This window comes from Chlorocebus sabaeus, chromosome 27 (genome assembly GCF_047675955.1).
Source record: "Chlorocebus sabaeus isolate Y175 chromosome 27, mChlSab1.0.hap1, whole genome shotgun sequence".
Lineage (NCBI taxonomy): Eukaryota > Metazoa > Chordata > Mammalia > Primates > Cercopithecidae > Chlorocebus > Chlorocebus sabaeus.
In genome coordinates this window covers 10,247,599-10,271,735 of record NC_132930.1, presented here as the reverse complement: position 1 = coordinate 10,271,735, position 24,137 = coordinate 10,247,599, and the positions used below count along the sequence as shown (strand labels likewise).

Genomic DNA, 24,137 nt, shown 5'->3' with positions numbered 1-24,137 from the left:
ATTTTGAGTTGGTTGTAAGAGTCACTCAATTGTTCAACAATGGCTATTGATCCTACTATGTGTGGCTTTGTTCTAGACTCTAAAGATTGGATGGTGACAGGCAGAGGAGTCCCTGAAGAACAGAACAACAAGAAAGGGGTGGGGCAGTGGAAGCAGAGGGAGCGAGACAGGCAGGGGTCAGATGCGAGCGTTATAACACCCAGGCGAGGACTTCAGGTTCTCCTTGGTTGATTGGAGGATTCTGAGCAGAGAAGTGATGTGATCAGCTTTTCTGTTTTTTTAAGATCACTGGTGTGCAGCCGGGTGCAGTGGCTCAGGTCTGTAATCCCAGCTACTCGGGAGGCTGAGACAGGAGAATTGCTTGAACCTGGGAGGCAGAGGTTGCAGTGAGCTGAGATCGTGCCACTGCACTCCAGCGTGGGCGACACAGCAAGACTCCGTCTCAAAAGAACAAAAATACAATACAATACAATATCACTTTTTAATCAACCAACAAAATTAGCTAAAATACTTAATAAGTAGTGATTAAGTGTCACACTTCAGTAAGACAAGTATGAAAGCATCAAAACCCTTCTAAAAATGAAATTGCATAGTGTATTCGAAGAGCTTGGAAATGTTTCTTTTTACTTAGCAATGATGTTATTATAAATCTATCCTTAAGAAATAAGAAAAAAATCATGTTTACCTCAAAATTCTTTATAATACATTGAGAAACAATCCTTATAGGAATGGTTAAATAAATGGTGACACACCAGCCACTAAAAATTACATTTATGAAGAATTTAATGTCATGAGTAAAGGTTCACAATATATGAGCTTAAGAAAAAAGAGAGTAGAGAAACTTTATGTACGGTGCAATTTCTACTGATACTATAGTAATCAAATGAAGAAAAATATAACAAAATATTGACAGTGGTTGTCTCTGGATAGTAAGAATATGAATATGGGTGATTAAAATACATATATAATACATGTATGTTAAATATCTGTAACATATATGACTTTGATCAGCAAAACTTTAATGACTTGATAAAATGAACCTATTTGTTCTGTCCCTCATTCTCTCCATTTCGATCCATCGTTACATTCTGCCAATTCTTTTCTTTCCCTTTCTTCCTGATTTAGTTCAGCACTAACCATGCACAACCTCCCACGCCCACCGGTTGGGTTTCCTACCTGACATCTTTCCCCGCTAACCATCCTGAAAGCAGTAGGAAGAACCATTTTCCTTAAGTATGGTTGGGATCATGTTACTCCCATGAAGAGAATTTGAGGTGATCCTTGGTCATCCATAACACTGCAGGCTTTTGATCATGAGCTGCAAATCTCTGGTTAACTTATGATTACAAATCACTGCATAATTTCTCTTTGTTCCCTTCAACCTCACAGATACACACCCACACACAAAATCTCCAAGGCTACCTTCCTTCCTTCTCTATCTACCAGATTCTTATTTTCCTTTGTAACTCTCCTCTTGAATGACCTTCTCCCAAAAGGACTTTTTTAAATCCAGGTATCTATCTTTTTCAACACAACTTTACTCACTGCCACACCACTTTAGCATTTCTTCTTTTCTAGATATTCGGCAATTGTGTATTTGTCATTTGGGATCAAACCCGATTCCTGTTTCATCACAACATTGCCTAAACAGCAATGCTTCTGACTCTACATTTGAAAATTAAAGCTTATATACAAAGTTTAAGACTGTCTCTTGTTTTTTTTGTTGTTGTTGTTTTCTTTTTATTTTTTGTTGTTTTTGTTAAGACTGTCTCTTGTAAAAAATGTTTGTTTGCACAGTTGTCGTATGTTTGCATGACAAGCTGATTATGGTTCCTTACAAAGTATACCCAAGGTATTTGCTCTCAACCTTTTCTCTCCACCCTGTGCACACACACAGAAATTCACTAACATGGGTGCTCAGTAATTGTTATTGACAAGAATTCCAAACAGTTGGTCAAATGACTTTTTACTTATAACATAGAGCCATAAGTCACAATAAGATAATTTAACTTATGAAGAATCATTATGAAATAAAGACTTAAAGCTCAATCTTGTTACCTGTTTGGTGAACAACTCTGGAAAGTCAGGATAAAGGAAAGCCAAGTTGACAGCTGCTGTATCTAAGCAGTTAAGAATATGCAGATGGGACCCTCTTTTGTTCTCCTACCACGTTTGTTTCAGGATTCCAATTTGAAATCTGTATGTGCCCCTTGACACCTCAATGCTTTGTCAGGCACCTCGTTTCTCTGACTTTAGTTTTATAGACAAAGAAACCAAATAAATAGTGATGGAGCAGCTTATCACAGTATGTTTTTAGAAACGCCAATGCTAAAATTACCAGTCCCCAAGTTCCAGGTGAAATTACTATAAGAATTAAATGAGAACTACTTTGATCTGACGCGTTAATGAAAACGATAGTGTCAGTCACGATTCTGAATAAGTACTCAAATAAACAATTTTAAAAATTGGGACAAAACACTACTATGAGAATGCACTGTTGTAGAGAGAAAATAGGCCAGGCAGGGTGGCTCGCTCATGTAATCCTAGCATTTTGGGAGGTCGAGGTGGGCGGATTGCGTGAGTCCAGGGGTTTGAGACCAGCCTGGGCAACATGGTAAAAGCCCATCTGTAAAAACAAAAAAAAGAAAAAAATACAAACATTAGCTAGGCATGGTGGCGTGCACCTGTAGTCCCAGCTACTTGGAGGTCTGAGGTGGGAGAACTGCCTGAGCCCAGAAGGTCCAACTGTAGTGAGCCATGTTTGGGCCACTTCATTCTAGCCTGGACAACAGAGCAAGACCCTGTCTCCAAAAAAAAAAAAGAGCTTGGTGTGGAGAGTTTAGAAACTAAATACAGTAGCTAAGGAAGAAACTGATTATTTATCTGAATTTCAAATTGAACTCAACATTGGTCCCAATCACTCTTTTCCTTTTTCCAAGAACTAAGCATTAAATGGAATTTTAAAACATTTATTAAAACAAAATCAAAGACAAACTACAATTAGGAGTGTGTCATTAAAGAGTCAATTTCCTTAATATGCCAGAGTGCTTCCATATCAACAAGAAAAATACAACACAATACATATGAGCAAAGATATGAGCAGGCAATTTGCAGAAAAACAAAATTCTATGATGAATAAACATGAAAATAGTTCAACTTTATTCAAATCAAACTTTGTCTGATTAAAATAGATAGAAATCAAAACAGTGAGTCCTACTATATCAGCAAAAATGTTTACATTTGGGCTGGGTGCAGTGGCTCATGCCTGTAATCCCAGCACTTTGGGAGGCTGAGGCGGGTGGATCACTTGAGATCAGGAGTTCAAGACCAGCCTGGCCAACATGGTGAAACCCAGTCTCTACTACAAAATTAGCTGGTGTGGTGGCATGCACCTGTAATCCCCACTATTCAGGAGGCTGAGATACGAGAATCACTTGAACCCGGGAGGCAGAGGCTGCAGCGAGCAGAGGCTGCAGTGAGCCGAGATTGTACAACTGCACTCCACCCTAGGTGACAAAGCGAGACTGTCTCAAAAGAAAGAAAAAAAAAAAAAAAAAGCGGGGGGGGGGGAAAGGAGGTGGGGGGAGAACTTGAGATGCTATAAAATGAAAATTAGAACTTTTCAGTGAGTACCATTTTCATAATTTATGGTACTTCCACCCTGAGCATGTCTCAAATTTGTTTAGGAAAATATTTTCTTCTCATACCATCATTTGTTCTCATATCATCATTATAATATGGGTGGATGATCAAATAAACAAGGCCTGCAAATGGTCTGAGAAAAGAGCTCATTTGGAAATAACATTCTGGGCTTTGCAACCACAGTGAGAAGTGTATCTCAGCACCTGGTAGCAAATGCAGGTGAGGTCCACCCTGGTAGTACATACAGGTGACGTCATAGATGGTTGGCAAAGAGGTACAAACTAATGGAAACACAACAACAAGCTCTGTAGCTACTTTACATGGAGTTGACTAAGCAAAGGCCCATCTGACCTAACAACAACAAGATGAGAATAGTTACTCTTTATTCAACAGTTGTTACCACCAGTTCTGGGTGCTTCACATATGCTATTTCATTTAATCCTCCCAACAACCCTATAAGGTACTAATTATCTTTCTATTTTGTAGATGTGGAAACTGAGGCTTACAAAGATTAAATAAGTGTTTAAAGTCTCACAACTATTAGGTGGCAGATGCAGAATTCACATCCAGGTTCGCAAACCCCAGAGCCCAAGTTTTTGCCCCAGAATCACAATGCTATCTGGACTGCACCATAATGAAAGAGCTGTGTGTCAGTTTTACTCTGTATTCAGTTGCCCTGTTAACTCTGTCCCCAAAGCAGAAAGTTTGCATGCCCTGACTGTTTCAGTGTTGGTCATTCATACTCACAAACTGTCCTGTAAAATGGAGCTTGGGAGAAAGGAGGTAACAGTTAAAATATAGTAAACAATCTAAGCTTTCAGTTTAAGAAACCAGAAAAAAGGCCGGGCGCGGTGGCTCAAGCCTGTAATCCCAGCACTTTGGGAGGCCGAGACGGGCGGATCACGAGGTCAGGAGATCGAGACCATCCTGGCGAACACGGTGAAACCCCGTCTCTACTAAAAAAAATACAAAAACTAGCTGGGCGGGGTGGCGGGCGCCTGTAGTCCCAGCTACTCGGGAGGCTGAGGCAGGAGAATGGCGTGAACCCGGGAGGTGGAGATTGCAGTGAGCTGAGATTGCGCCACTGCACTCCAGCCTGGGCAACAGAGCGAGACTCCGTCTCAAAAAAAAAAAAAAAAAAAGAAACCAGAAAAAAGAAGAGCAAAATGAATCTGAAACAGATTAAGGAAGGAAATAAAAATGATTTAGGTGGGAATAAAGCAAATACAGACTATAAAAACAAAATAAAGTTAATAAAACCAAAAGTTGATTCTTTGAAAAGAGCAACAACATTGACAAACCACTAGCTAGAATGACAAAGCAATGAAAAGACTCAACTTACTAAACTCAGGGATAAGAGAAGGGACATCACTACTGACCTTCTAGAAATAAAAAGGATAGCAAAGAAATACTATGAACAATTATATGCCAGCAAATTAGAACACCTACATGTAGAAGAGAAATTCCTAGAAAGATGCAAAGGGCCAAAATAGACTCAAGAAGAAATAGAATATCTGAATAGACGTATAAGTAAATACACTGAATTTGTAACACAAACATTTTCCACAAAGAAAAGCCCAAGAACAGATGGCTTCTCTGGAGGATTCTATCAAGTGTTTTAAAGTCTAATTACCACCAATCCTTCACAAATTCTTCCAAAAAATAGAAGGGACTAGAACACTTCCCAATGAGGCCAGTATTATAGGCATACAAAATACAAAGATATAAGAAAATGACAAATCAACACATCTTATGCATTTGGATTTTTTAATAATACACAACTAAATACTAACAAACTGAATTCAGCAACATGACCAAGTCTGATTTATCCCAGAAATGCCAAGATAGTTTGACAGATGAAAATCAATCAATGCAATACACCATATCAACAAAAGACAAAAACTATACACAATAATCTGAATAGATCCCAGAAAAGCATTTGATACAACGCACCAACCTTTCATAACTAAAACACTCAACATATTAAAGCAGAAGGGAACTTCTTCAATCTGATAAATAACATCTACAAAAAACCCGTGACTAATACACTTAATGTGGAAAAGACTGAATGCTCTTCCCATAAGAACAGCAATGAGGATGTGAACTCTCATAACTTCTATATGCAACGCTGTACTTGTTTCTAGCCAGGACAATTAGGAGAAAAAAAAGAAAAAAAAAAAAAAAAGAAAGGGGATCCATATGGGAAAGGGAGAAATAAAACTATATTCATAGATGACATAGTCAATTATATGCAAAAACCTAAGGAATCAATTAAAAAATTATTAGAACTCATAATCAAGTTCAACGAGGTTGCGGGACATAAAAGCAATATAGAAAAATCAATGATAAATTTCTATCCACGAGCAATGAACAAACTAAAATATAAAATTAACAAAGCAATTTCATCTACAATAGCATCAAAAATAATACAAGTGTTAAAACTACAAAACATTGTTCAAAGAAATCAAAGATCTAGGCCATCTATTAAAAATATAAAAATTAGCTGGGCGTGGTGGCACCTGGCCAAGACACAAGAATCACTTGAACCCAGGAGGCGGAAGTTGCAGTGAGGCAAGATCGTGCCACTGCACTCTAGCCTGACAAGTGAGACTCTGTCTCACAAAAAAAAAAAAAAAAAAAGAAAAGAAAAAAAAATCTACATAAATGGAAAGACACTGCTTGTTCATGAATAGAAGACTTAACACTGCTAAAACGACAATACTCCTCCATCTGATCTACAGAGTCAACACAATATTCCCATCAAAATTTCAGCTAGTTTTTCGGAAAAAAATTGACAAATGGATCCTAAAATTCATACAGAATTTCAAGGGGCCCAGAATAGCCAAAACAAACTTGAAAAAGAAGAACAAAGCTCAAGGATTCACCCTTCCAGGTTTCAAAATTTACTACAAAGCTAGAGTAAACAAGACAGCGTATACAGGATGTGGAAATCTTAGGGAAAACCATAAGGTGCGGGGAGGGTGGGCAGCATGGTACTGGCATAAGGATGACCATAGGACAATGGACTCAAAATGAGAGTTCAGGGGGAGAAAATCCAAAACATACATGTGTGGTCAATCGATTCTGGACAAGGGTGCCAAGACTATTTGATGGGAATAGTCTTTTGAAGAAATTATGCTTTAATAACTAGATATCCACAATGCAAAAGAATAAAGTTGGACCCCTCATTCATATCATATACAAAAATTAAATCATTATAGATCAACCACCTAATAAGAGCTAAAATGGTAAAACTCTTAGAAGAAAACATGGGTATAAATCTTCATGACCTTAGTTCAGGTAGGCAGCAGCCTTTTAGATATGACACGTTTCAAATATGATAAACACAAGCAGTAAAAGAAAAAATAATGAAATTGGCCTTTGTCAAAATGGAAAGCTTTGTTTCTCAAACAACACAAGAAAGGAAAGACAACTTACAAAATGAGAGAAAATAATTGCAGATTGTATATTTGATGATAGTCTTGTATCTAGAATGTATAAAGAACTCCTACAACTCATTAATGAAGAAGACAAATAACCCAACTTAAAGATAAGTAAAGAGTCTGAACAGACATTTCTCTAAAGCTACACACACTCTTTGGTCTCAGCTGCAGAAGCCAAATGACGAAGGGAACATCAGCGTCTGGAAAGCATCGCAATAAGATGCACACGATGTGCCACCGCTGTGGCTCTAAAGCCTACCACCTTCAGAAGTCAACCTGTGGCAAATGTGGCTACATTGCCAAGTGCAAGAGAAAGTATAACTGAAGTATCAAGGCTAAAAGTTGGAACGCCACCAGGACTGGTCATATGGGGCACCTAAAAATTGCATACTGCAGATTCAGGTGTGGATTCTGTAAAAGGACAACACATAAACCCAAGAAGGCAGCTACTGCAACATCCAGCTTATCTTAAGAATTTCAGTGATTAGTCAGGCAATAAAGGTTCTGATTTAAAACCTGAACCTTAGAAAAAGGCTAAGCATGGTGGCTCACGCCTGTAATCCCAGCACTTTGGGAGGCAGAGATGGGCAGATCACTTGAGCTCAGGAGTTCGAGACCAGCCTGGGCAACATGGCGAAACCTCATCTCTATGAAAAATACAAAAACATAGCCAGGTCTGGGGGTATGCGCCTGTAGTCCCAGCTACTTCGGAGACTGAGGTGGAAGAATCACTTCAGCCCTGGAGGATGAGGCTGCAGTGAGCCATGACTGTGCCACTGCACTCCAGCCTGGGTGACAGAGCGAGACCCTGCATCCCAAAAAAAAAAAGGAAGGAAAAGAAAAAAAAAAATGAAGTCACACTTTGTGAGCGTGGGAGAAGTATGGCAGACACTGCCACTTATTACCCTCCACTTCAGAAGGGCACATTTCAAAGGCTCCCGTGACACCTCTCCTGTTCCGATCATTGTTTCCAAGGAATAAAGCTCAGGCATGCAGCTGTGGATGCCAGGATATCCATGTTCCATGTTCTCCCCTAATTTCACTTCAGACTAGAACCTTATCACTAAAAACCTCACCATGCAGAATTATCTTACAGAGAAGTTTCCTTACGACACAATTTTTATGTCCCAGTGGCTGCCTGGCTTTGTGTCCCAGCTCTTTGTTCTCATAGTGAATAGCTTTCCAAGAAAATGTTTTCCTGGTCCCTGTTCACTCAGTACTCCCTCCGTGACCTGTCCCTGACGGGGTGTGTGTGTGTGTGTGTGTATGTGTGTGTGCACATGAGTGTGAAGTGTGATGAGGATGGGAATCAGGGGGCTGGAGCATCGCTTAACTGAGCAATGCATAATTAGCCTCCCTTCCCAGCCTCAGCAGGCAGCAACTCCCCTGCATCTTCTCCCCTTCCGCTTCCCCTCCTCCATCACCCTCATTATCTCAATGATGTTTTCCAATATTCCCAAGCGACCAAGCTAAACAAAGCAAACATTAGGCAAAGGAGACAGAAAGAAAACAGGCTTTGGAATGTGGCACAGAGAAGCTCAAAAACTAGCCCTGTCACTTTCCACTTAGGAACTCCAGGCAAGCCTACGGTGTCAAATTTGTCAAACGAAGATCACACAATACCCAGTTTTAAGAAATATTTATAGGGTTCCCCCTATGAGCTGGATGCTGAGGTTACAACCTGAATGACATATAGACTGTCACTGAAAAACCCATAGTGTAGTAGGAGATATAGAAATGCAAACAAATTCCAATGCAGTGTGATAAAGGCCATGACAGGTGGTATTAAGGAGGTGGGAGGGATTCTCTTCATGGTTGCGAAGGAGGAAGAAGGCATTCTGGGGTGGATGTAAGACTTCAGTAAGACAATGTATCCACAGAACACTTGGCAAATGGTAAGTGCTCAAAGAATGTGAAGTTCTTTCTTCACAAAGAGCCCTAGGAAGGCAGAAAATAAAATTTGCATGTTTTGGCCTGGCGCAGTGGCTCACACCTATAATCTCAGCACTTTGGGAGGCTGAGGCAGGCAGATCACCTGAGGTCAGGAGTTTGAGACCAGCCTGGTCAACATGGTGAAACCCTGTCTCTACTAAACATACAAAAATTAGCCAGGCATGGTGGTGGGCACATGTAATCCCAGCTACTTGGGAGGCTGAGGCAGGAGAATTGCTTGAACCTGGGAGGCGGAGGTTGCAGTGGCTAGGATCACGCCATTGCACTCCAGCCTGGGTGACAGAGTGAGGCTCTGTCTGGGGGAAAAAAAAAAAATTAGCCAGGCATGGTGGTGCACGCCTGTCATCCCAGCTACTCCGGAGGTTGAGGCACGAGAGTTGCTTGAACCCAGGAGGCAGAGATTGCAGTGAGCCATGACCGCACTACTGCACTCCAGCCTGGGCAAAAGAGTGAGACCCTGTCTCAAAAAGAAAGGATATTAATTATAATAAATTTATTGTATAACAAACTAATGTTGATGTCTTAGGGTTAATATTGTGTATTTCAACCCATAATTCTAACTTTGCCAAAGAACAATGGTCAGAAATCCTTGATTCTTCCTTCAATAGACACATATTTATTGACCCCCTTCTATGTGATACCAGGTAATAGAGACACAAAATTGAACTTACAACAAGTTTATAGATGACTCGGAAAGACAAAACAAGTTCTCAATAATACACGGCAGAACGGCATGTTGCATTTATCCACCCTCCCCACCCCACCCAGTCATTGCTTCAGAAGTTTTCTTGTTCTTGAAATAAAGCAGTGAGATAATGTTAACATGATTCCCTTCTGATCAGACTTTTCCTGTATTTCTATGCTAATTTCTAGAACTAGATATTTAGAAATGACTTCCCCTTGGTGAAAACAAGAAATGATAAAGTTTTTCTGTAGAGACAAGTCAAATACTTAGCGTCCTCAGCGCAATATCTTGCTAAAGCTACCATTTACCAAGTGGCTTAGCTGTACAGAAATAATCCGGAGAGTCAGTAATCTGTGGGAGCGCAAGGAACAAGGTGTTCCTTGTTCCAGCTTTGGGGGCAACTGAGTCTGTGGGGTAGGATGTGGAGATTCCTACACCAGAGATCAATAAAAGCACCACATTGAGGAGAATGCTCTCAGGTGTAGCCCGTATCTGCTTTCTCCTGTGTACTCACTTTCCCAAGTCTCCCAATAACAGAACCCTCCAAGCCCCAGAAGCTAGGGACAGGTCCAGGTGTGGTACCATGAGGGTGAATCAGAGTCCTTTGGGGGAATTTCTCATCCTGCAGATGGGACTGCTCTAGGTTTTCCTTAGGAATAGTAGAAAATAAAACCAACACAGAGAACATACAGAGAAAAACAGTCCTGATGACCAAAGCATGTCATGCTGCGTGCTTTGGAATTTCCGGTTAGGTAAATATATATGTATAAACATAAACTGATGCATTCATTTGTCGATTGATTCCTTAAGCTACTTTTAAAATTTTCTTTATTTTTAGAGATAGGAGTCTTACTATGTTGCCTAGGCTAGTCTCGAATTCCCCAGCTCAAGCGAACCTCCTGCCTCAGTCTCTGGAGTAGCTGGGACTACAGGCACGTCCCACCACGCCCAGCCCTTAAACTAGTTTGGATTAGTTTTCTATTACTTGCAGCCAAAAGGTCTGAATTAACGAAGGACCTCACTCTGGCTCTTCCTTGGTATATATTACCATGGGGATGGGATGACCAAGGTCCCACAGAAATCTCATCTGATCCACTCTTCCTATCTATTTTTCCAGGTCTCATGAAAAATTGTCATTTTCCCTCCTCAATTTGTTCCCTAAAACTTTACTCAGCCAGACAGGGTGGCTTACGTCTGTAATCCCCTTGGGAGCCTGAGGCAGGTGGATCGCTTGAGGCCAGGAGTTGGAGAACAGCCTAGCCAACATGGTGAAACCCCATCTCTATTAAAAATACAAAAATTAGCCAGGTGTGGTGGCAGGTGCCTGTGGTCCCAGCTACTTGGGAGGCTGAGGCAGGAGAATCGCTTGAACCCAGAAGGCAGAGGTTGCAGCGAGCCAAGATCACAATACTGCACTCCAGCCTGGGTGACAAGAGTGAAATTCCATCTCAAAAAAGAGATGACTTTAAAAAGTTTATGACTTGCTCCCTGTACTGAAAAGGACATTTAATAATTTCTACAGAGTTTTTGGGATAACAGAAGAGTGGTGCTAATCTAACATTTCTTTGAAGAGGCGTGCTAGCATTCAGACTGAAAATTGACAAAGCACATTGCAATCAAAGAGGGCTCCTGGAGGTTCCTTATTTATAACTTGTGAAAAGTGGTCACATAGCGCGCGCGCTCTCTCTCTCCCCCTTTCCTCTGTAGTAAAAGCTAACAGAAAATCCTCAAATTTATGGAGAGAACCTTTTTCACTGATTATAGCTGATTGTCGCTTACGTGCTGCCCTGAAAAGCCCTCTTGCCTGTCGATCCCTTGTCTGTGCCTAATGTGCGGACAGTGTTAATTGAGATGGCTCAAAGGACTAAGAAACAATTGATCATCCCCATCTTTCTATTCCCTTTTATTTTATCTGCCTTCTCCTGCTTCCCTCTGAGAAAAAAGTCAGAGAGAGCAGACAAGAGTAAAGAATAAAACCCACAAGGAGGCAACTTTTACAGGAAAGTGTGGAAAATTCGTAAGACTTTTTGACTAGGGTTAAACCAGATCAGCGCCTGTGTTGTGTGGGTTACACAGCGGCTCACTCACAAATCAAGGCAAGGCTACCAGCAGGAGTGATGGCTTCCAAACCGTCACTTGGTCTAAACTATTCTGTAGCTTGGCTAGAGAACTTAAACACACACACACACACACACACACACACACACACAAACCTAGAATCTTTGTAGGGTCCTGGGCTGCAACAGTTTTTAAAAGCACCCTCTAACACCACCTCAGCCAGGTGAGTCTAATGTGTAGCCAAGGCTGCAAAAAAAGAAAAAAAAAAAATCACTTGTCTATGCAGACATTCATATACTCTTTATCCAACCATTGCAATTGTTCAGCCAATTTTGGCTATCACCAAAATGGCTACCAACCAAAATGGCTACCTAGGCTACTCTGTTTCCTCTCTACCAGCAGATAACTACAGCGATCACTGTTCAAAGTTTACTGTGTGTCAAGCTGTACGAAGCACGTTACATACATAATCTCTAATCTTTACAGCCACCCTGGACTGGAAAGTAGTACCATTCCTGCTTTTAGCACAAGAAACAGAAAAATGTCCAGGCACAGTGGCTCACGTCTGTAATCCCAGCACTTTGGGAGGCCAAGGTGGGAAGATCACCTGAGGTCAGGAGTTCGAGACCAGCCTGACCAACACGGTGAAACCCCATCTCTACTAAAAGTACAAAAATTAGCCGGGCGTGGTGGCACATGCCCTATAATCCCAGCTACTCAGGAGGCTGAGACAGGAGAATCACTTGAACCCAGGAGGCGGAGGTTGCAGTGAGCCAAGATCACGCCACTGCACTCCAGCCTGGGCAATAAGAGCAAAACTCATTTCAAAAGAAAAGAAAAGAGAAGAGAAGAGAAGAGAAGAGAAGAGAAGAGAAGAGAAGAGAAGAGAAGAGAAGAGAAGAGAAGAGAAGAGAGAAAAGAAAAGGATAAATGGAGCTGTTAAAGAATTTGTCCAAGACAAGGTACAGCAATTAAATGACACAGCAAGATCTGAATCCCAGCTGGCCTGAACTCCCAAGTTCGACCCCTCTCCACTATAAAGATGTTCCCTCACTTCGGTGTGTCTTTACTTCTGGCTTTACTTTTTTCCTGCTTTTGACAAAATCCAAAGTACTTTCAGTTCATATCCTTCTAATATCCTGCCATGTGTACAAATACATGACTATTTAAATTAACTAGCAAAGGGTCGGTCATGGTGGCTCACATCTGTAATCCCAGCACTTTGAGAGGCCAAGGTGGAGGATCGCTTGAGCCCAGAAGTTTGAGACCAGCCTGGCCAACACAGTGCAACCCCCTTCTCTACAAAAAATTAAAAATTAGTTGGGTGCGGTAGTGTGTGGTCTGTAGTCCCAGCTGCTCATGAGGCTGAGGCTGGAGGATGGCTTGAGCCTAGGAAGTCAAGGCTGCACTGCAGCCCGGGCAACAAGATGAGACCCTGTCTCTAATAAATAAAATTTTAAAAATTTTTAAATAAATAAAAATAAAAGCTAGCAAAAACCAGTAAAATACTTATGAATTCAAAGTAAGCCTCTCTGGACAGGCACAGGGGCTCTTGACTGTGGTCCCAGTACTTTAGGAGGCTGAGGCAGGAGGATAGCTTGAGCCTAGGAGTTCAAGACCAGCCTGGGCAACATAGGGAGACCCTGTCTCTATAGAATATTTAAAAAAAAAAAAAATTAGTTAGGTGTGGTGGCACATGACTACAGTTCCAGCTACTTGGAAGGCTGAGGCAGGAGGATCACTTGAGCCTGGGAGCCTGGCAGGTCAAGGTTTCATTGGGCCATGATCACACCACTGTCCTCCAGCCTGGACAACAGAGCAAGACTCTATCTCAAAAACAAAACCAAAACCAAAGTAAGCCTCCTTTATTTTGCAAATAAAATGTAAGTGCTTGTTTAAAAGCAGAGACAAATGTTGAAAGCTGTTAGCAGACCAACTTCAAAATTCTAATGTCCATATGTAAAATGATCATACTTCACCGAACAAGCTGGTTCTCCTTAGTTTGATGAATATACAATTGGTTTGGGCCATATAACCAGAGGTGAGTCTTCCAGTAATGCACACCCCAGAATACCGGTTACATAATATTGATGCTTCTTTAAATTCCCTTTCCTGAAGATACTTATATTACTGGTAAATTTAGGAATTCCTCTTAGGAATTCTTGGAAAGCAAATTATAGTACAGCATTCTATTAAAAATTGCTAAGTATTGGCCAGGTGTGGTGGCTGATGCCTATAATCCCTGCACTTTGGGAGGCTGAGGCGGAGGGATCACCTGAGGTCAGGAGGTTGAGACCAGCCTGGCCAACATGGGGAAACCTGTCTCTACTAATAATACAAAAATTAGCCTGGCATGGTGGTGCTTGCCTGTAGTCCCAGCTATTCAGGAGGCTAAGGCACTAGAATTGCTTGAAACTAGAAGGCAGAGGTTGCAGTGAGCCAATATTGTGTCATTGCACTCCAGCCTGGGCAACAGAGAGAGACTCCATCTCAAATTAAAAAAAAAAAAATTGTTAAGTATGACAATTGATGTCCTAGCTTTTGATTGCAAGAAGGTATAGGGCATTTATACATAGTGCCTAAAAATACAAGTTTTCACTTCTAACACAATGTATATACGTGACTGTGATTTGGTGCCTTTACAAACTGGAGGTGTTACAGCCTAACCAACATGGAGAAACCCCGTCTCTACTAAAAATGCAAAATTAGACCAAAAATGCAAAATTAGCCGGGCATGGTGGCACATGCCTGTAATTCCAGCTATTCAGGAGGCTGAAGCAGGAGAATGGCTTGAACCTGGGAGGCAGAGGTTGCGGTGAGCCAAGATTGCACCACTGCACTCCAGCCTGGGCAACAAGAGCGAAACTCCGTCTCAAAAATAAATAAATAAATAAAAGAAGACTTAGCTGAATGGAAAGAGGAGTGATAGATGGCACAGTGTAGCAAAACCTTAATAGCTAAGAAATCTATGTGATGGGTATATTGGAATTTGTATTTTATTCCCTCTAAAATTCAATATGTTTGCAATTTTTAAAAAACAAAACCAGTTAGTACATACTTACATGAAGACTGCAAAACACAGAGGGCTAGTCAAAGTTCTCTTAAGGTTTTGAAATAACATTCTGTGATTGATGTAATAGCACCCCTATTTCATTAAAAGTAGGTTAGGATATAGATTTTCTTTTGTAAAATTAAAGTAAATCTAATTTCAATTATTAGAATTTTGTTTGTTTGTTTGTTTGTTTGTTTGTTTATTTATTTTGAGACGGAGTCTCACTCTGTCGCCCAGGCTGGAGTGCAGTGGCACGATCTTGGCTCACTGCAACCTCTGCCTCCCAGGTTCAAGTGATTCTCCTGCCTCAGCCTCCCGAGCAGCTGGGATTACAGACACACGCCACCACGTCCAGCTAATTTTTGTATTTTTAGTAGAGACAAGGTTTCACCATGTTAGCCAGGCTTGTCTTGAACTCCTGACCTCATGATCCGGCGGCCGCTTCGGCCTCCCAAAGTGCTGGGATTACAGGCATGAGGCACTGTAATTAGAATTACAGCCTGTTATTAGAATTTTAAAAAGTAAGTTCTATGACTCCTTGGAATAAATTAGATAAACACAGGTCACAACTGCAGGTCTTAGAACCATTAGGTTAATCATGTTATAGAGTATTCACTCACTCATTCATTCGCTCATTCATTCAATAAATGTGTGCTTAACATCTCTCTTTTGCAAGATCCATAATAATATAATTATAACCCTCTATAAACTTTTTTTAGCATAAAGATAACATAAATCCCTAAAACACCTTTGTATTTAAAATTCTAACATATCCCGTTGTGACATTAAAAAATAGGCTGGGCACGGTGGCTCACACCTGTAATCCCAGCACTGTGGGAAGCCGAGGTGGGTGGATCACCTGAGGCCAGGAGTTCGAGACCAGCCTCGCCAACAGACTGAAACCCCGTTCTACTAAAAATACAAAATTAGCCGGGCATGGTGGTGTGTGCCTGTAATCCCAGCTACTTAGGAGGCTGAGGCAGCAGAATCATTTGAACCCTGGAGGTGGAGGTTGCAGTGAGCTGAGATCGTGGCACTGCACTCCAGCCTGGGCAACAAGGGTTAGACTTCGTCTCAAAGAGGGCTGGACTCAGTGGCTCATGCCTGTAATCCCAGCACTTCCGGAGGCCGAGGTGGGCAAAATGCTTGAATCCAGGAGTTCGAGAAAAGCCTGGGCAGCAAGGTGAAACCCCGTCTCTACAAAAAGTACAAACATTAGCTGGGCGTGGTGGTGTGTGCCCATAGTCCCAGCTATTCAGGAGGCTGAGGCAGGAGGATCACCTGAGCCCAGCAGGTCGACGCTGCAGTGAGCCATGATTGTGCCTGGGTGATAAAGCAAGACCCTATCTCCAAATAAGTTTCATCTACTTGACCCTAAACAACTTGCCTTAATTTTGTATTTAATGAATTGGTCATAGGTACAGCCTTGTGGGAATAACAACATAGCACATAAACTTCTGAATTTTACCAAATGAATGAGAAGGTAGTTTATCAAATAAATGAATTAGAAGTCATTTATCAAAATGATTTAGCACGTGTTCTTATGCTTTCTCAATACATTTAAAACCTGATTGACTTACCAGATGTTCCTTTAACCCAATTTTTTCAGTAACATTTAAAACCTGATTGACTTACCAGATGTTCCTTTAACCACAATTTTTTCAGTAACAAATCTATCACAGAAAACACTGACCATGGTCGTGACATTCTTTGGTTTTCTATCACGTCTCTTACTCAGGTTTCACTTGTTTCTGAATTTCAAGTTCTAAGTTTTGAAAAAATATCTGCAAGTCAATATTTAAACTGGCCACTGGCAATGCTTATGTTCTTCATTAAGTTCCTCAATGTTAAAAAAATAACAGCAATATAAAACAAGTGATCCCAGGTGACTTAAGTTTTAACTCAGAGTCCAAATGCCGCATGAAGATCCGCTGATGGCTTCATTTATCGTGATGAGTGAATAAAACGTAGGAAAACAGTCGTGGTTTTAATTTAAGCATAATCTAAACTTCAACTTGATCCTTGCAATTTAGCATCATATCGTACGTAGAAATATGAAGACAAAGGTTGTAATAAAATTTGGATGATAAAAAAAAGTTGGATGACAAAGAAGATATGGAAAGCAGAAAGAGGATTGGTATCCAAAACCCATTTAGGTTCGGCTGCTCATAGTTATAACCTCAGAGGGTGGAGAGATACACGGCCCATACTTCACATAGTCAGATGCTGAAAACAAGTATGTAGGCCAGTGCCGTCCAACAGAGCTTTCTGTAATGATGGAAACACTCTGCATCTGCACCGTCTAATACAATAGCCACTGATACGCACATGCCCCGAAGCCTTGGCATTGCATGCAGCTATGGGCTACCATATTGGACAACACAGGTCTGCGTTCATAGCGCAGCTCCTGGACAGAAGAACTAGAGATTTGGGGCATAGTTCGATCAGTAAGTCTTAGAAATGCTGCACCCACTCTGTGGATGAGCTAATCTAACTAATGCCTTTTCCATTGCAATGGTGAGTAGAAGCTTCCAATATGCTTTAATACACTATTAGAAATGTGTGATCAACTTTTCTCAAGAGTCAACAGATACTCAGATGAGAGTGAAATAAAGCTCAGAAACTCAAGTGACCTATTTTCAGTCTTTTAGTTCTTGTCCAGAGGCAGAATTCCCTTCCTGACGCTGACATCAATTACCCATTCAACACCACCACAAGCCCCACAGTGAGGCCCTCGAATACACATATCTTCTTCCACCCATCTCCCGCTTGGCCTGCCTGAAGGTTTCCATCCATGGAGACCTGAACACTAACATGGTCTAGAACCTCCATACGGGCCAGTCAGCTCAACAGAACGAATTTACAGAGGCCAAGCTTGAGCATTTTGTAACTGTTTCTGACATAGGTCTAAAGCAGGTTGGACTGCCTGGCTTCTTGGATGACAAGGGTGGGTAAGTCACATTGGACAGATCAACTGTTGTATTGTTTTCATGTTGACACATTTCCCACAGCAAATTTGTTTGATGTGTCCTTATTATTCTGTTCAAAAAATGGAGCCCAGAACGTCAGTTGGTGAATACAGCCTGGTCTGAATTGAAGGGAAGTCAAGCATGAAGGAGGAAGTGGACTGAACTCCCTGAATGCTGTTGAGAAATGTTTTCCCAGCTAAGACAGAGCTTTTCCCATCTCTCTGGTAGGGAGGGGTGAGAGGAGGTGAGGAAGAGAGGCCAATGAGTGTGCTTGTGAATCAGTAAGACTTCAATGACACAGAACTTGAGAACAGTTGAATTTGCTGGGCACAGTGGCTCAGGCCTATAATCCCAGCATTTTGGGAGGCTGAGGCAGGACGATTGCTTGAGCCCAGGAGTTCAAGACCAGGCTGGGCAACATGGGGAAACCCCATCTTTACCAAAACATTTAAAAGTCAGCCAGAGTCAGCCGGGCATGGTGACAGGCACCTGTAGCTCCAGCTATTCAGGAGGTTGAGGCAGGAAGATCACTTGAGCCTAGGAGGTTGAGGCTGCAGTGAGGAGTAATCGCACTGCTGTACTCCAGCCTGGGTTGAGAGAGCAAAGCCCTGTCTGAAGAAAAGAGGGCTGGGTGTGGTGGCTCATGCCTACAATCCCAGCACTTTGGGAGGCCAAGGCAGGATGATTGCTTGAGGCTAGGAGTTCAAGACCATCCTTGTCAACATAGTATAACATTGTACAACTCTGTCTGTACAAAAAAAAAAAAAAGAATGGAAAAAGAAAATAGTTGAATTTGTTAAGCCTGGACAGACAGAGGACGGTGCTACAGCACAGGCTCAGAACCAGTAACTAAAGTCTGACATTTCTATCTTCCCTCCTCCCTCACTTCCTATCGTTGAAACAAGCACTACAAAGACATGAAATCAGAACCTAAAACTGAGAAGAAAGAAAAACTGTCACAGGAGTATGATGAGTCTGCATTAGGCAAAGGACTCTCCTGACAGGTGGCCTCAAGGTGGAAGGAGGCTGGGTAGATGCTTTTGGAGGTGCTGATGGCCATTAGTAGGTGGTGGGCATTGGGAAGAGAAGGTGTACTTCACACCATAGATGAGGGGATTATTCATGAAAGGTGATTTGCAGGTTTGCCTCTAAGGGAGGGCAAGAGAGAAAGAGGAAGAGTGGGTACCAGCAATGCCAGTCCTGGATGTTCTGAAAAGATTCAGAGGATTCAGGTTTGAGAAGTGCTACTAGCAGTGTCCATTGGAAGGTCAAAAAGGTGAAGGTGAAGGGCAGCAGAGAGAGTAACTGTGGTTACCCCTTGCTGCTGCCCCTCACCTTGGACAGTGTTTACTGTCATTGTCTTATAGATTTGCCAGCAGAAGGCTTTTAATTATTTCAGTTATTTTTAGAAATAATATGTATTATATGCTGCTTCTCATTATATAAGAAACTCATGGAAAGGATGGAAGAGCCTCAAGAGGGGGGAGAGAAAGAATATAGTAAATATATTACACACAGACATATACACACACACATACACACATACATACACACACACACAGAGGTATGGCCAGAGATTTCATATTAAAGACCATAGGGAAGCAAAAGAGGACATGAAAATAAGCACAATTAAAAATGAAATTAGGCTGAGCACGGTGGCTCACACCTGTAATTCCAGCACTTTGGGAGGCCGAGGTGGGAGGATTGCTTGAATTCAGGAGTTCAAGGCCAGCCTGGGCAACATAGTGAGACCCCCCACCTTGGGGAAAAAAAAAACAGTGAAAAAAAAATTTTTTTAATGAAATGGTATACCCTCTCATTATGGGTGGGAATTAGAGTGCTCAGATTCTTCAGAGATGGTTTGCTATTTTGCATTCTGTCTTTGGAATAGAATTCCATTAGTGGGGATACTGCAAATGCTTAAATGAGTTAAGCATTTTTAAGGTTCTTGACACACATTGACATGCTGTTTTCTGAATAAGGCATACTTATTTGTGTGGCCATCAGGCATGTATGAATAAGCTGGGGTCTTTCATGGAAGGGAAATGGTACCTCTCTGTTGTTTCCTTTTTTTTTTTTTTGAGATGGAGTCTTGCTGTGTCACCCAGTCTACAGTGCAGTGGTGTGATCTCAGCTCACTGAAACCTCCACCTCCCAGTTTCAAGCAATTCTCCTGCCTCAGCCTCCCCAAACCACCACACCTGACTAATCTTTTTGTATTTTTAGTACAGACAGGGTTTCACCATGCTGGCCAGGCTGGTCTCGAACTCCTGACCTCAAGTGATCCACCCGCCTCGGCTTCCTGAAGTGCTAGGATTACAGGCTTGAGCCACCGCACCTGACCCTCACTGTTGTTTTAATTTGCAGGTTATTTGTGAGGTTGTAAACCAGTATTTTTCTTTTGTGAATTAGACTGTTTATTTCTACTCCCCTCCCCACCTCAGCTTCTATGATAAGACCTTGTTAATAGAAATTAAATTAAAAGAATATTGGATTACTTATTTGTGTTGAAAGTCCCACCCACCAAAAATTATCACCATTTAATTTGTCCACATTCTATTCACATTCCTTATTTTGGTCATGGTTTTTTCTATGGCCTAGATATAAGTCATTTGTGAGATATCTGCCAATGGCAGATTCTTTACCAAGAAGTACTCGCGGAGGACCAAGGACTGCCAACCTCTGAAGACAAAAAATTGTTGTTTGTATTTTGTTTCTCAGAATAAGTACAAGATTCCTTAATTTTCCTTTACGCAAAGATAAAGATTTTTATCTTTAAAAGTTGCTGGGCTATCAGTTAGGCATGGTGCTGCATGCCTGTAGTCCCAGCTGCTCAGGAGGCTAAGGTAAGAGAATTGCTTGAGGCCAGGAATTTGAGGCCACAGTGGCTGTAATTGCACCACTGCACTCCAGACTGGGTGACAAAGCAAGATCTTGTGTCTAGAAAGAAAAAAAAAAAGAAAGAAAGGCCAGGCACGGTGGCTCACGTCTATAATCCCAGCACTTTGGGAGTCTGAGACGGGCGGGTGATCACTTGAGGCCAGGAGTTCAAGACCAGCCTGGCCAACATGGTAAAACCCTGTCTCTACTGAAAACACACAAATTAGCCAGGCATGGTGATATGTGCCCATGTTCCCAGCTACTCGGGAGGCTGAGGCAGGGGAATCGCTTGAACCTGGGAGGCAGAAATTGCAGTGAGCCGAGATCGTGCCATTGCACTCCAGCCTGGGCAACAGAGTAAGACTTCATCTAAAAAAAAAAAAAAAAAAAAAAAGTGTAACAAAAAAAGATGCTGGACTAAAATTTATAAGCCAGCATTCCCTGGTATTTAATTTTTCTATATCCAAATCAAAGTTATTTCCCAGAATTTAAAAAAATATATATTTTTGGCTGGATGTGGTGGCTCATGCCTGTAATCCCAGCACTTTGGGAGGCCGAGGTGGGTGGATCACGGAGGTCAGGAGTTCGAGACTAGCCTGGCCAACATAATGAAACCCTGTCTCTACTAAAAATGCAAAAAAAAAAAAAATTAGCTGGTTATTGTGGTGTGCACCTGTAGTCCCCAGCTACTCAGGAGGCTGAGACAGGAGAATCACTTGAACCCAGGAAGCGGACGTTGCAGTGAGCGAGATCACACTACCAGAGCCTGGGCGACAGAGCAAGACTGTCTCAAAAAAACAAAAAGCTTACTTGTCATTTTATGTAGCAAAAAAAGCCCTTATCATATGACAAGTCAATCTTCATTGGGAGTTGGGTGGGCAGTGAGCTGTAATCTTCTTATACAATCTTTCTCTGACCTATCGATTATCAAACAACAGCAGTGATGGTACAGACAAATTGCTCTAATACTCTTATTAAAAAATGGGCCGGGCGCGGTGGCTCAAGCCTGTAATCCCAGCACTTTGGGAGGCCGAGATGGGTGGATCGCGAGGTCAGGAGATCGAGACCATCCTGGCTAACACGGTGAAACCCCATCTCTACTAAAAATACAAAAAAAAAATTAGCCGGGCGTGGTGGCAGGCGCCTGTAGTCCCAGCTACTCGGGAGGCTGAGGCAGGAGAATGGCGTGAACCCAGGAGGCGGAGCTTGCAGTGAGCCGAGATAGTGCCACTGCACTCCAGCCTGGGCGACAGAGCAAGACTCCGCCTCAAAAAAAAAAAAAAAAAAAAAAAAAAAAAAAAAAAAAAAAAAAAATGAAAGAGTAGGTATTTCTTATGGCTTTACAGTAAGAAGCCATTTTATTGGAAGAGCAGAATAAAAGTCTTTGTTTTGTTTCTACTCCAAGTCCAGGTTTAAATTTGTGATTGACAGGGTCGGTGCTTACTTAAACAATGGCTAATTTAAATGTTTCACAATCCTCAAGGGAAAAGAATGCCACCTGGGACAATGATCAATGTCTTGAATTCACTATTAAGTAAGAGTCCAGTTCCGTTTATGTATGCAAACTTCCCTCCATGGAATCCTGTTCAAAGGGAAGTCAAACTGAGATCTACTGGACACCCATGAAGTGCCAGATACTTTCATACACTGCATATTATCTCAATTAACCCCAACAATAACCACCCACGTTTGGAATCTTTGTGGAAAAGGTAAAAGTTCTATACTGAGAAAGCCACTGCACTGGGAAGGGCAGAGGGCTCCATCGCTGACTGGCTCTTTCATTCTGTTACGCAGGACAAGATGAGCATGAGGTCAACCTTATGGCAACGGCTTTTGTACTCAGCTGGTTTCCAAGTTACCTTCTGGCTGACTCAGTGTCTCTGAGACCATCCTGAGTGCCAGGGACATTTGTACCTATCTTGGGTGCTAGAAACCAGTTGATTCTGCTTCTTATGCTACCTAAATACTTTGCTCTTTATTGGAGGAAGAGAATGATTCAGATGGAGCCAAACAAGCAGTGCCTTGAATGCCTCTCTCTCCAATTTTCCTTCAAAAAAATCTCGGCCAGGTGTGGTGGCTCATGCCTATAATGCCAGCACTTTGGGAGACTGCGGCAGGCGAATCACTTGAGGTCAAAAGTTTGAAACCAGCCTGGCCGACATGGCGAAACCCCATCTCTACCAAAAACACAGATTCTGCTCTATTGCCGAGGCTGGAGTGCAGTGGTGCGATCTTGGCTCACTGCAATCTACATCACCTGGGTTCAAGCAATTCTCCTGCCTCAGCCTCCTGAGTAGCTGGGGATCAAAGGCATACACCATCACATCCAGCAAACTTTTGTATTTTTAGTAAAGACACGGTTTCACCAGGTTGGTCAGACTGGTCTCGAACTCCTAACCTCAGGTGATCCATCAGCCTTGGCCTCCCAAGGTGTTGGGATTACAGGCATAAGCCACCACACCTGGCCTTAAGCACTACCATAAACTCCACTTTAAAACACATGATAACTGACTCCCAGGAAACTTCTCAGTAATTCTGACTTGAAATTCACCTAACTTTCTTATGATGATTAAATATTTCCTTATGTATACACACTAAAACCTGATCTTAAAAAAAAAAAAAAAGAAATTCAAAAATTGCTAAATAAATGTTTTTGAATATATTAATACCATGTGTGTCTGAAAATAACAATTACTCATAAGCAAAAATTTAAAATTCCAGAGCTAGGGCTGGGTACAGTGGCTCACACCTGTAATCCTAACACTTTGGGAGGCTGAGGCGGGTGAATCATGAAGTCAGGAGTTCAAGACCAGCCTGGCCAAGACAGTGAAACCCCGTCTCTACTAAAAATAAAAAAATTAGCCGCGCATGGTGGTATGCACCTGTAATCCCAGCTACTCAGGAGGCTGAGGCAAGGAATTGCTTGAACCTGGGAGGCGGAGGTTGCAGTGAGCCGAGATTGAGGCACTGCACTCCAGCCTGGGTGACAGAGCGAGACTCCATCTCGAAAAAAAAAAAAAAAAAAAAAGTCCAGAGCAAGTCTTATTTTTAAAACAAAACAAATTTGAAGGGAAAAAGAGACAAAATGACCTAAGAAAAAAAAGTCAGGTGGCTGACCAGCTCTCCAACAGAAGATAGAAAAGTCTGCAAATTAGCCAGGCATGGTGGCGCATGTCTGTAATCCCAGCTGCTTGGGAGGCTGAGGCAGGAGAATAGCTTGAACCCAGGAGGCGGAGGTTGCAGTAAGCCGAGATCGCCCCATTGCACCCTGGGCAACAAAAGCGAAATCCCATCTCAAAAAGAAAAGAAAAGTCTGCAGTATGTAAAAGCTGAGCCTCAGGAATCGGAGGTGGCGGAGCCTCCACAGTGTTCTGGCATTGTCTTTGCCAGGACGGGACTGCCCTCTGGTGTAACTAACAATTTTCATGTTTTGTTCAGCCTCATTGTAAAGTCAT

At 41.9% G+C, this 24,137-nt stretch overlaps 1 protein-coding gene and 1 pseudogene across 12 annotated transcripts in view; one reads left to right on the top strand and one right to left on the bottom strand.

Annotated features, from left to right (window-relative positions):
• The window catches only part of RBM47 (RNA binding motif protein 47), a 206,600-nt gene that overhangs the window by 60,440 nt on the left and 122,023 nt on the right, over positions 1–24,137 (bottom strand). The window lies entirely within an intron of this gene.
• LOC140710548 (large ribosomal subunit protein eL37 pseudogene) lies at positions 5,852–10,982 on the top strand (annotated as a pseudogene).